Source organism: Panthera tigris, chromosome D3 (genome assembly GCF_018350195.1).
Source record: "Panthera tigris isolate Pti1 chromosome D3, P.tigris_Pti1_mat1.1, whole genome shotgun sequence".
In the NCBI taxonomy this organism is placed as follows: Eukaryota; Metazoa; Chordata; class Mammalia; order Carnivora; family Felidae; genus Panthera; species Panthera tigris.
This window is the reverse complement of record NC_056671.1, coordinates 93776916-93791052: the sequence shown is the minus strand read 5'-3', so window position 1 is coordinate 93791052 and position 14137 is coordinate 93776916. Positions and strand designations below refer to the sequence as shown.

Below are 14137 nucleotides of genomic sequence, written 5' to 3'. Positions count from 1 at the left end.
TAATCTTTCTGTCTATGGGTTTGTCTATTCCAGACAGTTCGTGTAAAAGGGATCATATGCTGTGTGATTTTTTGTATCTGGCTACTTACACTTAGCATAATGGTTTTGAGGTTCATCCAAATTACAGCATCCATCATAATGCATTCTTTTTAATAACTGAATGATATTCCATTGTCTATATAAACTACATTTTTATTTTATCTTTTTTTTTTTTTTTGGAAAAATATGGGATGCCTCATGAATTTGTGTGTCATCCTTACACAGGGGCCATGCTAATCTTCTCTGTGTCATTCCAATTTTAGTATATGTGCTACCGAAGTAAGCACTAAATCACATTTTTAAAAATTCATTCATCCATTGATGAACATTTGAGTTGTTTCCACATTTTGGCTATTATGACTAATGCTCTTATAAACATTCATGTCCAAGTTTCTATGAGGATATATGTTTTCATATTTTTTGGATATGTATATAAGAGTGAAATTGCTGGATTGTAGGGTAATTATGTGTTTACCTTCTCGAGGAAACACCAAACTGTTTTTCATAGCAGCCACACCATTTTACAACAATATATGAAAGCTCCAATTTATTCACACCCTCGCCTATGCCTGCTATTTTTCATTGCTAAAATAATAATAATAATAATAATAATAATAATAATAATATCACATAGCACCTAGAAATATTTTAAAATGTCCAGATCGCAACATAAATGTACAAAGCATACAAAGAAACAATGCAAGCATGAGCAGGGGAGGGGCAGAGAAAGAGGAAGAGAGAAATTCCCAAGCAAGGTCATGCTGTCAGCACAGAGCTCGACATGGGGCTAGATCTCAGAAACAGTGATATCATGACCTGAGCCAAAATTAAGAGTCAGATTCTTAACCAATTGAGCCACCCAGGTCCCCCAACTTTAAGTGTCTTAAATGTTCACAGGGAGCTGAGGAAACCATAAACAAGGAACTAAAGGCAATCAGGAGAATGAGGCATGAACAGTAGGGAATATCAAAATAAAGGGATAGAAATTATAAAAGGAACCAAATAGAAATTCTGGATCTGAAAAGTATAGTAGCTGAAATTAAAAATTCATGAGAGAAGTCCAGCAGCAGATTTGTTCAGATCTTTCTGAAAGGATTGACAAACTTCACTATAGGACAACTGAAACTACCCTGTCTGAGGGGCAGAAAGAAAAAGAATGAAGCAAAAAGAACAGAGTCAAGGAACTTACAGGACATTATTAAATGTATCAATATACACATTATGGGAATCCCATAAGAACAGAGAGAGAAGGGGAGCGGAAAATATTTGAAGAAATAAGGGCCAAAACCTTCCCAGATGTGATGAAAGACATGAATCTACACATCTAAGAAGTTCAATGAACTCCAAGCAGGATAAACTGAAAGAGATATACAATATACAAACTATCAAAAGACCAAAGAGAAAATCTTGAAAGCAGCAAGAGAGAAACAACCTGTAACATACAAATGATCTTTGAGAAGGCTAACAGCCAATTTCTCATCAAAAACCATGGAAGCCAGAAAGCAGTGGGATAACATTTAAATAATGTCAGCTAAGAACTTTATAGCCAGCAAAATTATCCTTCAAGAATGAAAGAGAAATTAAGACATTCTCAAATAAACAAAAGCTAAAAGAATTCATCACTAGCAGACCCATCCTACAAAGGGAACCTAAAGAGAATTCAGTGTAAAACAAAAGGAACCTAGATGGTAACACAAAGCCATACAAAGAAATAAGACCTCTGTAAACATACAAATAAATAAAAGCTGGTATAATTGTATTATTGGGCTATAACTCCTCTTTTTGTTTCCTAAATGATTTAGAAGCCACAGGCATAAAACAATAATTATATATTTATATAATGGGCACACAACATATAAAGATGTAATTAGTGACAATGACAGCATAAAAGGGGAGATGATGCTTGATAGGAGCAGAGTTGATGTATGCTGTTGAAGCTAAGTTTGTTTCTATCCCATCTAGAGTCATAAATTTAGGATTTAACTCTAATCCCCAGTTTCACTAAAAAAATAACAAAAAATTATATAGAAAAAAATGAAATAAAAATCAATCTAATATAAAAGGAGATAGCATTGGAGGAATTAAAAAACAAAAAAATAATAAATATAGAAAACCAAATAGCAAACGGACAGATCTGAAGAGCCTAGCTGGCTCAGTAGGTACAGCATGTCACTTGATCTCGGGGTTGTGAGTGCAAGTCACACGGTGGGGGTAGAGATTACTTAAAAATGAAATCTTTTTCAAAAAATTGACAGAACTTGGGTGCCTGGGTGGCTCAGCTGGTTAAGTGTCTGACTTCAGCTCAGCTCATGATATCACAGTCCGTGAGTTTAAGCCCCATGTTGGGCTCTATGCTGACAGCTCAGAGCCTAGAGTCTGCTTTGGATTCTGTGTCCCCACCTCCCTCTCTCTGTCTCTCTCTTGAAAATAAACATTAAAAAAAATTTAATTGACAGAACTAAGTCCTTCATCATCCATAATCACTTTAAATGTAAATGGATTAATCTCACCAATTAAAAGGCAGATATTGGCAGAATGGATTTAAAAACATGATTCAACTATATAAGAGACTCAATTTAGACCCAAAGACAAATAAGTTGAAAGTGAAATAATGAGGAAAGATATTCCATTCAAATAGTTACCAAAAGAGCTGAAGTGGCTATACTAATACTAGACAAAGTAGACTTAAGTTAAAAAATTGTTATAAGAGAGAAACAAGGGCATTACATATTGATAAAAGGGTCAATTCATCAAGAATATATAACAGTTATAAACATATATGCACTAAATAGGTGGAGCCCCAAAACATAAGTAAATATTGATAGAATTGGAGGTAAAATAAACAGTTCTGCATTAACAATTGAAGACTTCAACACTCCACTTCGATAATGGATAGACCATCTATACAAAAGATCAACAAGGAAACAGAATTTGAACGATATTAAAATCATTTAAAGCTAGGGGCGCCTGGGTGGCTCAGTCAGTTAAGCATCTGACTTCAGTTCCGGTCATGATCTCACAGTTTGTGAGTTCGAGCCCCACATCGGGCTCTGTGCTGACAGCTCAGAGCCTGGAGCCTGCTTCAGATTCTGTGTCTCCCTGTCTCTCTGCCCCTCCCCCACTCATGCTCTGTCTCTGTCTCTCAAAAATAAATAAACCCTAAGAAAAAAAAAATTTGATCAATTAAAGCTAATAGACATATACAGACCACTCCACTCACCAACAGCAAAATACACATTCTGAAGTGTACATGGATCATTAAATTTTAAATCAACAATTGAATGCCTGCTCTTTTGATCAGTTGGCTATTGGTAAGAAAAAAATAGAATTACTTATTTGGGTCTTTGTAACTATGGGCAGTCCTTATTTCTAATACTTCCAATGTGCTTTGAAGACAGCCTACAGTACAACATCAAGCACAAACAAGCATTTCCTTGGGTCTGCAGTTTCTTGATGTGCATGAAATCATGTAGAATGATTGTTGATAAGTGTAACATTGTATTTGAATTAAAATTATACTGCTGTTTTCCCACTTGCCAACTTTTTCAGAGGGAGAGATATACTTCTCACATTAGGAACGTGAAAATTCAGTCTTTGACAAGTCCACTGTCTCTACTGATACCAGCATAGTAAAGAGGTCATGAGGTGGGCATCCCTGATCCATCATTCCAGAGTCAAGCCTAGTTAGTGCTTTCTCCTTGAATACCAGGAATTCTGGAGAAGGTGCTCATTTCAGGTATAACTGAAAGGAGGTAAAGCTCTTCTGCACACATGAAAAGGAGAAAAAATCATTTTTTTTGTTAACATTTATTTATTACTTAGAGATAGAGACAAAACACAAGCATGGGAGGGGCAGAGAGAGGGAGACACAGAATCTGAAGCAGAATCCAGGCTCTGAGCTGTCAGCACAGAGCCCGATGTGGAACTTGAACCCAGAGACCGTGAGATCATGACCTGAGCCGAAGCCGGACACTTAACCAACTGAGACACCCAGGCGCCCCCAAAATTAATTTTATTTATTGACATGGAGGTGAACTTGAAAATCTAGGGAACTGACACTATGGTGATGCATGAGGGATCTCACTCCAATCCATTATTATCATAAATCTATTTATTCATTTCTAACTCCTTAGGCCTGGAGATTTCCTCCTGTACGCTAAATCAAGGAAGTTATGGATCTCAAATTCATTTATTGTGGCCACCAATTACTCCAGCTATTAGTCAACCAACAAAGCAAACTGTAGGAGTCACAACCAGCTGCTCATGCTAACAACAAATCCAGAATATTTGCTAAGTACCTCTATATCAATACATTCAGCTCAATCCAACATTGCTCTACTCCTTATTATCAATAAAATCACTTCAAACATTTTACTCAGGATTCTTCTGACAATAACTACAAAAAAAAAAAACTTCATATATGCCTTTTTACCTAGGTTAGACTTTGTATTCTTCTTCCATGATGTGCAGGTAATGAGTTTAGAGGCAACAAAACGTGGTGGGATGGGAATAGCATTCTCTTGCAAACTAATTATCTCAGTGAGAACATACAAAGTCTGCAACAGGGAGGCAGAAGTTCATGGAAGTTCATTGTTCTCATATTCATCAGAATCCACTCAAAGATCCCCATTCCAATTCTTAGGGCTCCACGTTTCCCCAGTCAATGTCCTAACTTTTGGTAAAATGTCTGGAGAGGCTGTAGTATCAACTTGTATTGTTCTCCAACAACTTGAGGGGCGCCTGGACAACAACTTGAGGGGCACCTGGGTGGCTCGGTCGGTTAAGTGTCCGACTTCGGCTCAGGTCATGATCTCACGGTCCGTGAGTCCGAGCCCCGCGTCGGGCTCTGTGCTGACCGCTCAGAGCCTGGAGCCCGTTTCAGATTCTGTGTCTCCCTCTCTCTCTGCCCCTCCCCTGTTCATGCTCTGTCTCTCTCTGTCTCAAAAATAAATAAACGTTAAAAAAATTAAAAAAAAAAACAACTTGAAAGATAAGATTTGGGTCAAACAAAGAAGTGCACTCTTTTATAGCTTGGGGTCCAGCCCACTTGCTGGAACAGCTTATGAAAGTTTAATCAAACTTGGTGCCCTTGGAACTCTGTGCATAGGAAATCCCTGCCTAGCCTACGGAGCCCCTTTACCCATTAGCACTTGCAAGGCTCTGTCTCCCCAGGGTACTCTCTGGTTCCCTCTCAGCCCCTTTCAAGAACCCCTGACAGCAAAAATAAGCTGGAACATGTGAAAAATAATAAGCAAAAATAAGCATGGAACAGTTCTTAAAAAGCCTGGAGCAGGCTTGAGGTTAAGAGAAGAAGCAAATTTAAAGAAGCAGAGTGCAGTCACTCTTGTTCCTTGTAGCCTTATTTTGTCGGGTTTGTTTTGCTTACAAATAGAAAGTTAAAACGTGCTATCATCTGAGGAAGATTTTTATCAGTGACATATTCAGCGCTCATCTTTCCTGGGCCACCCCAGGCAGCAGCTCAGAGAACAGCACCCTATGTAGTCCCCAGGAGGGAGTATCTGGTGCAGTATTTGACACACCTGCAAAGTTCACGCCCTGTGATACCAGTGGCTAGTTTCTGAGCACCCACCATCTGCCACAACATGCCAACCACAGTGCTTGAGGCACCCGGCCCTGCTGGGGTTGAACAGGGAATGTTCTGCTCTCTCATTTCAGCTCCTATCATAAGTGTGTCCTTTCTGTGGCCCATTCGGTGCCACATTTTTTTGTTGTTATTGTTGCTATTGCATTTTTGTGCTTTTTCTTGGTGTTTTCAGTGTTTAAAAAGTCCCCAAGCGTAGTGCTGAAGTGCTATCTTAGTGTTCTTACATGCAAGAAGGCTGTGATGTGCCGTATGGAGGAAATGTACGTGTTAGATGGGCTTCATTCCGGATGGGTTAGAGCACTGCTGGCTGTGAGTTCAATGTTAATGAATCAACAATATATATTAAATAGGGTGTCTTTAAACAAACACACACATAGAACAAGGTTTTGTGTTGATCGGTTGCTGAAAATGTTGTGACCAGAGGCTTGTAGGAACCTAACACTGTATTTCCTGAAGAGCGATGGTCCACATTCACTAATTCAGTGCTGGCAGCAGCTTCATAGTGCCTCAGGACCACGGTTACAAGACTCAGCGTATTCGTCTCCATTTTGCTCTAGAGAGAAGCAAAACAACACTCTGTCCTTTTGGTGGAAGAGAAAACCGCAAGCCGATGTCCAAGTACAGTGCAAGCTGGTATTAGCAGAAGCACAGAGCAGCCATGTCCCAAGCCTGGACTGGTTTCACCTCACTTTCTATAATGTTTCTAGTGTTTCCTCCAGTGATTTCCTTCTGCATAGGGTTCTCCAGAGTTGAGTCTCAAGCTCTTTTAAACGGATCCACCTGCCTTAACAGAAAAATAACAGAACAGTTGGATTGCTGGCCTCCTAATGGTATTCTTACGGTGTTCTTAGAAGAGGGATACAAATATTTTTTAAGGAGAGAAAGTCATCATTTAAAAATTGGTTTAGGGGCGCCTGGGTGGCGCAGTCGGTTAAGCGTCCGACTTCAGCCAGGTCACGATCTCGCGGTCTGTGAGTTCGAGCCCCGCGTCAGGCTCTGGGCTGATGGCTCGGAGCCTGGAGCCTGTTTCCGATTCTGTGTCTCCCTCTCTCTCTGCCCCTCCCCCGTTCATGCTCTGTCTCTCTCTGTCCCAAAAATAAAAATAAAAAAACGTTGAAAAAAAAAAAATTAAAAATTGGTTTATAGGAGCACCCGGGTGACTCAGGCGTCCAACTCTTGATTTCAGCTCAGGTCGTGATCTCATCATTCGTGGGATCGAGCCCCGCATTGGGCTCTGTGCTGACAATGCAGAGCCTGCTTGGATTCTCTGTCTCCCTCTTTCTCTGTGCCTCTCCATTCTTCATGCACATGTGCTCTCTCTCTCTCTCTCTCTCTCTCTCTCTCTCTCTCAAAAAAAATAAATAAACTTAAAATATTTGGTTTACACACAATATATGCCTGATTCCCAAACCAAAAAACACACACACATTCATCATATGACGTAGAGAAGGGAAAAAGAACGAACATTTAATTCTCAAAACATCCTTAGAGATGTTCTTGTCTCCTTTTACAGAGGAGGAAACTGCAGCTCAGGGAGATTCGGATGGTCCCTAAATCCACACCAGCAATGGCACGCAGAGATGGGCCATCTGACTCCACGCTCCTGGTGTTCCCATTTTTCCACAGGAATCACCCTTCAACACTGGCCTTCAGGACCAGAAGGGAGCCCGGCCTGACAGAGTGCAGATATGACTCCTGACAGACAGCACCAGCAGGAGGGAGCCGACCAAGCAGTTAGCCACCTTGAGCCTGATAGCAACAAGTTCACAGTAAAGACTTCTCGACCTGATTGTTGGTCGTCATCTTCCTCTGTGTCTAATTTTTCCTCATTTTCCGGGTTTTGTGGTTCACATCACCACTGAATAACATTGGGACTTGGTCACCAAAACCTTTCTCCTTATTCTTCCCTCTCCAAGATGCTCTCTTCTCTCCTTGCCATATATATTTTTACATCATGATGCAGTCTTTCAAAATCACCCTCTGTAATTTCAATAACTTTTAGCTTCCTGGATACTCCAACTCCCTCCTCTCTGCCTTTTCTACCACCTTCCTTTCCTTCCATAAAGTGCTGGCTCCAGGCGGCTGAAATGGGGGTGATTTCTCTCCATTTTCACATCAGGACATACTCCGCGTTTGTTTTAAAACACACAAGAAAACGGATTTCTAAATTATTTAGGAGGAAAGTTGATGATTTCATTTTAAAATAAAATATAGGTGAGGCTCACTTTGAGAACTCAGACTCTGAACCTCAGCTAAGTGTGTGGCTGTCCCCGTGAGACACTCCCAGATGCATCCACATCCATTTCTGCTCTGCAGCGCACACCCGGTGAGGAGGGCAATGACCTTCGGGAACCTCTGCAATTAGTTATTTACCAAAAAGTAAACATTTTGTATGGAAAACTGCATAATACCTAATTCAGAATTTGTCCATTATCATAATTGTCATGTTTTAATAAATCTTACTCCTTTTCCTTTTATAAAAGCAGAATGCTCACATACTTCAAACAGGTGCCAAGCTTAAAACTTACCCTTTAAGACGGAAACAATTTCCCCGTATCTGTCTCCATCATTACGTATTTCACACACAATCCTGTTTGCACCATGCAGTGTAATTTTATATATGGCTGCTCATTTCTTTTTGCTTTTAGTGATTTTATCTTACACTTCTCTTTTGGCTTCACTGTCCTTTATCCAACTCCAGATTATAAGATTAGAAGTGAACATTTTTTCTGGCCTTGCCCTGGAACACGGCCAACGCTCAAAAATAGCAAACATGAGAGGCGCCTGGGTGGCTCAGTCCTCAAGCGTCTGACTTCAGCTCAGGTCACAAGCTCACAGTTCATGAGTTCCAGCCCCATAGCTCAGAGCCTGCTTTGGATCCTCTCCCTACCTCTCTCTCTCTCTGCCCCTCCCCCACTCGTGCGCCCTCGAGCGCTCTCGCTCTCTCTCAAAAATGAACAGACATGGGGCACCTGGGTGGCTCAACCGGTTGAGCGTCTGACTTCGGCTCAGGTCATGATCTCACGACTCATGACTTCACACCCCGCATCCGGCTCTGGGCTGACAGATCAGAGCCTGGAGCCTGCTTTGGATTCTATCTGTCTCTCTGTGCCCCTCACCCCCTCTCAAATATGAAGGAACATTAAAAAAAATTTTTAATGAATAAACATGTTTTAAAAATAAAAAACAATAAACATGAACAGACACGGTCCACCCCTTGTAAGGTTGGGTTTGTACCACGATTCTTAGCCATTCTGGAACACAGCTGCACAGGCACGGGCAGCCGCGTGCCCGGTGAGGGGTCCTCTCTTGAGGGTGTGGCCGTGGAGGCGCAGAAAACAGGCAACCGGAGTCGCTGGTCGCGTCTCAGGTCACCCGACGGTGCCGCTGAATGGACAGACTGCGACAGGCCCAAATCCCGCACCGTGGAAAAGACCCGGGGCTTTCTTTCCCTCCGCCACCACGTGAACAGCAGTCACACAGTGTCAGCTTTAAAAATGTCAGAGCTTGCCCTGTGCTGTTGTAAGACCTGATCTTGTCCCGGACGTTGAGTCCATTCTCTTGGAAGATGCAGAGGGGCCCTGCAAGGGTGGGGTCAGAAGACGACGGCCGCGAGCGAGGTGTGAGGGTCGCACCTGCCCCTCGCCGGACCCTCCCTTCTTCTCACGGCACTTCGGGCCCCCGGGACACCCACGCTCCATTTCCTGGGCCCGTCCCGGCAACTCCACTCTGCGTCCAGTGGGTCGAAATAAGGCGGGGCCTCCCGGAGCTGCCTGCCGTCACAGACCTGTCCTATCTGCGGGGGAAACCGGGAAAGAGCCGGGCTTTGGGTCACTACCCCTGCACGGCAGGGGGCGGCCGGGGCATGTGCGGCGGGGCGCCCGTGCTAACAAGGACGCTTGCACGTTCAGCCGACGCACTGTATCTCCTCTGGTGATAAAAACTCGGGGGCAGGGAAGGGGTGGAGGAAGGCCTAGCTGGTTCCATGGGGCAGAAGGACCAAAAAAGCCCTAGGAATCGCGGAGTGCTCTGACCTACCCCAAGAGGTTCCCAGGTCCGCCTCCACGGTCGCTTTTGCTGTCTACGCCCCTCACTTCCCTGGCGGGTGGACTCTGCTCCGGGCCTCGCCCTGAGCTTTCACTGCGCCAGGGAGGCCGGACATAGATCAGGGGTGCCCGCCACCGCCGGGCTGCACTGCCGGGCTCCCTCTCTGTGGGAGCCATCACTGCGATGCTAAAGGCCACTCACAGGCGAGCCACTGAAAGGAGTCCTTGACGCCTGCTAACCCAAAAGAAGGGAAACAACACACTCCATGCCACTCAAGGGGAGCAAGTAAGGAATGCCTAGAAACCAACACGTCAGGAAAACTTCACCTCATGAGCAAAAGAGAACATTCGGGTCAAGAAAAATTGCTGCAAATCTCTGAAATGCTAAATGTTCCAGTTTTCTCTAAGAGACCCATTCCAAATATAGATTGGAACATTTCAAAAGGAATGGTTTGTGTCAAAAGACATGCATTTGGGGATGCCTGGCTGGCTCAGGGTTGGGCACACGGATCTTGATCTCAGGGTCGTGAGTTCAAGCCCCACTTTGGGTGTGGAGCTCACTTAAAAAAAAAAGAAAGAAAGACAGTCATATTTTTTCAGATAACAAACAATAAAAAGGACGGATGCCCAACTATGATCGATTTGGCCTTGGAATAATTGTCATCGACATTCTTATTACCAAGCTTTCATCTGTAAAGAAGGTCACGGGTCACATGATTATCAGGTATGTGGGGCCAGGATCTAAGCCGGAGGACTGGGGACATCCCATCACAAAGGAGGTGGATCCATCGCAGAGAAGAGCCCCACGTCTGGTCCAACAGAGGTATGCGCGATAAATGCCTTCCCTATGCAAGCAGCCGACCCAGCCCGATGCAGAGTGAGGCCACGATGGATGGAACAAAACACGTGTAGTTTAGGAATGTTTCCATTCTCAGGGGCTCAGATTAAAAAAAAAAAAAAAAAAAAAAAAAAGGCACGATGCACTGACTGTATCACTGGAAGACAGTCATTACGATGTCCTGTGTATACAGCGAGTCTAAATCACAATGTCTAATCTCTGTAGATACCCTCCCCAAGCATTCAGACACAAAACTTACAAATATACTTATTTCACCCCTGCCTAATGATTTTAAAGAACAAATTTTCATTTAGAAAGCCCAAAACTCAATACTCACATAATTCTCTTCAGAGAATACAAATTTGGAGAATACTTAAAAATAAAGAACACTGTCCTATCCAAAATCTTCCCACACTTCTTTGACAACAGATATCGTTCGCTAGGGTTGGGCGAATTACATAAGCTGTTTTCACTTCTGACCCATCTTGGAGGAAGGACAGGAGGAACAACGTGCTCCCTGCTTAAAGCAGCAACTGAAACGCGGTCCTGCATTGTTTCCTCCTCTGACTCAGGGGCTGCGGGGCTCAGGGCCTCACTAGATGCCGTGTGCCCCGCAGGCCCGAGTTTGCACAGCTGCAGATCCCTAGCATGACCAAAAGGAGACCACGTCCCAAGGAAACACCGGCGTACAAGTAATGGCGTGTAATGCAAATGTTTGGTTTGCGCCTGGCTCCGGCCTGCTTCCCCAAAGGCCAAAGATCAAACTGCAAACCCTCAACTCCACATATGCCATTAGCAATACATTTCCAGAGGTTTCAGACCAGACTTCTTGCTTTTTCATTTAAATTTGAGACTTAGGATGTTTATGGTACCATAATACAAAGTTTTAGTCTTGTGAAATTTTACCATTTTCGGAAGTATCCCTTTGAAGTATTTTTTATGTGTATTTATTTATTCTGAGAGAGAGAAAGAGACAGTACCAGCAGGGGAAAAGCAGACAGAGAGAGAAAGAGAGAGAGAGAGAGAGAGAGAGAGAGAGAGAGAGAGACCATGAGCAGGGGGGAGGGACAGAGAGACAGAATCCCAAGCAGGCCCGCCCTGTCAGCACAGAGCCTGACCAGGGGCTCGAACTCACACACTGTGAGATCACAAGCTGAGCCGAAATCAAGAGTCAGACGCTCAACCTCTGAGCTGCCCAGGCGCCCCATTTTGAAGTATTAAAATTATATGTTCAACGCAATAGTGGGGTTGGCTCAACGCAATGCCAAGAGAGAACATGACACGTTTGTGGTAGGAAACACGTTCACACCTTCCACTATCCGAAGTGCAGAGCCCACGCTGTGTCAGCGGTCATGCCACAGATGTCCTGAGCCACAGAAACTACCTGGTCAGAATCAACTGCTTGGCCAGCTAATTTCTGACTGAACACAGAATGGGAGCCCTCTAAGCAGAAAACTTAGTTTCAAAACATGATATTTCTTTAGACGTTTTGGGAGTTTTTCTATGACCACAAGATTAGGAAAACTTACTTATTCCAGGTTCCCTTGTTAGGTACGATCATATTTCTTGATACTCCTGATAATTGTTTTTATTTTGAAGTTTATTCATTTTGAAAGGGAGAGCATTCGTGCGCACGGGTGGGGGAGGGGCAGAGAGAGGGAGAGAGAGAGACAGAGAGAGAGAGAGAAAATCCCAAGGAGGCTCCACACTATCACCGCAGAGCCCAACGCACGGCTCAAACTGAATGGTGAGATCACAACCTGAGTCAAAACCAAGAGTCAGACACTCAATCGACTGAGCCCCCCAGGCGCCACCCCCGCCACTGGATCATTTTCTTCAGACCCATCTTTGTAAGGTGTAAGTTTACACAGCACTATTTTCTTCTCTCCTACTTATTAGAAAACCAAAAAAGCAGGAATTTTTCTGATCACACACATAGTTTTGGAGAACCCACCGGGAACGCCACCCCCTCAGCTGTCATTGCACGTTGTTTCTATGAAACTGTCCCTTCCCCTTTATTTATTGAACAACTCCCAAGCAAAAAGGAAAACAAAAACAAAAGTGCTGTGCTCCTTGCATTTTTCTTAAGTCAAACCAAACTGGCAGCAGCATGAAGAGCCCACGTACAAAGCAGTCAGTGAAACTTACAGGAAGCCACTCAAAATATCATCAGGGCAAGTCCACCTGTGATTCAAGTTCTTCAGAACAAATAACCGGAGAAACTGAACAAACATCCCCTCCTCTTCTACCTTCAAAAAGAAAAACAGAAGGAGACTTAGCCCCCGTGTCGCAAACGCGCCCGACCCAGTGGTCGCAGGACACGGAGCCGCCACCAGAAAGCTTCTGTGTGTGTGTGTGTGTGTGTGTGTGTGGCCACCCTGCCTCCATCCGCACTCTGCTTTGCAGCTTGAGAGCAGAGTGTTTCTCATTTTGATAGAAAAAGCTCTTCCGGGAATTTTCTGTACCGGGTCCGTCAGTCCAAAGGACACAACCAAGTCCATACTGGGCCCCCACAGAACTCGGCCCTGGCTGGATATCAGCTCTCATTAGTGCTGGTTTTAGAGCCGACTCTTGGACGTTACGGAGCATACACACTGATTTTAAAACCGTGTTGAAGAAATTCATCTTCGCAATGACCATGCTGCTCACCACGGTGACTCTTCCTCCCTGCCCCTCGACGCCGGGACTCAGACGCGGGGCACACTGCCACACGTGGCGTGGGGGCCACGGAGAACGCACTGTGACTCCAGCAGACGCCGGTGAGCTGCTCCCCGTGAGGACGCCCACCTGCACCCCACGACCACCTCAGTGTGGGAGAGCACATCACCGACAAAGGTGCTTCCACTCATTTTGATCGTCACCGATCCAACAGGAGAAAAACAATTCCGTTTCCTTTTCTTTGACTACAGTTGCCTCCTGGAGCATTTGCTCGCGAAGACCAAGTCCCCCACGGGCACCCCAGGGGCTCTCTGGCTCCCGGTCCTCAGTGAGCATCACTCTGGGCCGCAGGGGGGCTGCCCAGGATCTGAAGGATCAGCCAGGACGGTCGCAGGGTAGGGCCCCCGCCACAGGCTCCAGAGAGCCTCTGACCTGGACAAGGGCCTGGGGCTCAAAAAATCGGTCCGCGAAGACACTGCCCACTTTCACACCAGGGGGAGTGTGAGGTCGGCCCGGAGGGTGCCTCCGCCTGCAATTGCCAGGAGACGCAACGGTGCAAACATGTGACCCCCTCCCCTTCAGTTCCCCGCAAGCGTGTCAGGATGGATTGTTGTATCCCGACTGATGGTCGCGGGATGTGATGGCATGGGGATTTTTTTGAATGGCATGTTCTGATAGGAGGAAAATATTTTCGATATTTGGGTTTTAGGGGCGCCTGTGGGGGGCTCAGTCAGTTGCGCGTCTGACTCTTGATTTGGGCTCAGGTTGTGATCCCCAGGTCATGGGATGGAACCCTGAGTTGGGCTCCATGTTGGGTATGGAGCCTGCTTGGGATTCTCTCTCCCCCTCAGGCCCTCTCCCCTGTTTGTGCGCGCGCTCTCTCTCAAAATAAATAAAATAAAACGAAATAAAATAAAACAAAATAAAACAAAACAAAACAAATATTTGAGT

General features: G+C 44.6%; 1 non-coding gene across 1 annotated transcript; it reads right to left on the bottom strand.

The window, feature by feature from the left end:
• Window positions 1-219: 219 nt before the first annotated feature.
• LOC122232880 lies at window positions 220-326 on the bottom strand. Its single transcript, XR_006210275.1, has one exon. It is a non-coding gene; the product is annotated as a U6 spliceosomal RNA (small nuclear RNA).
• Window positions 327-14137: the final 13811 nt, after the last annotated feature.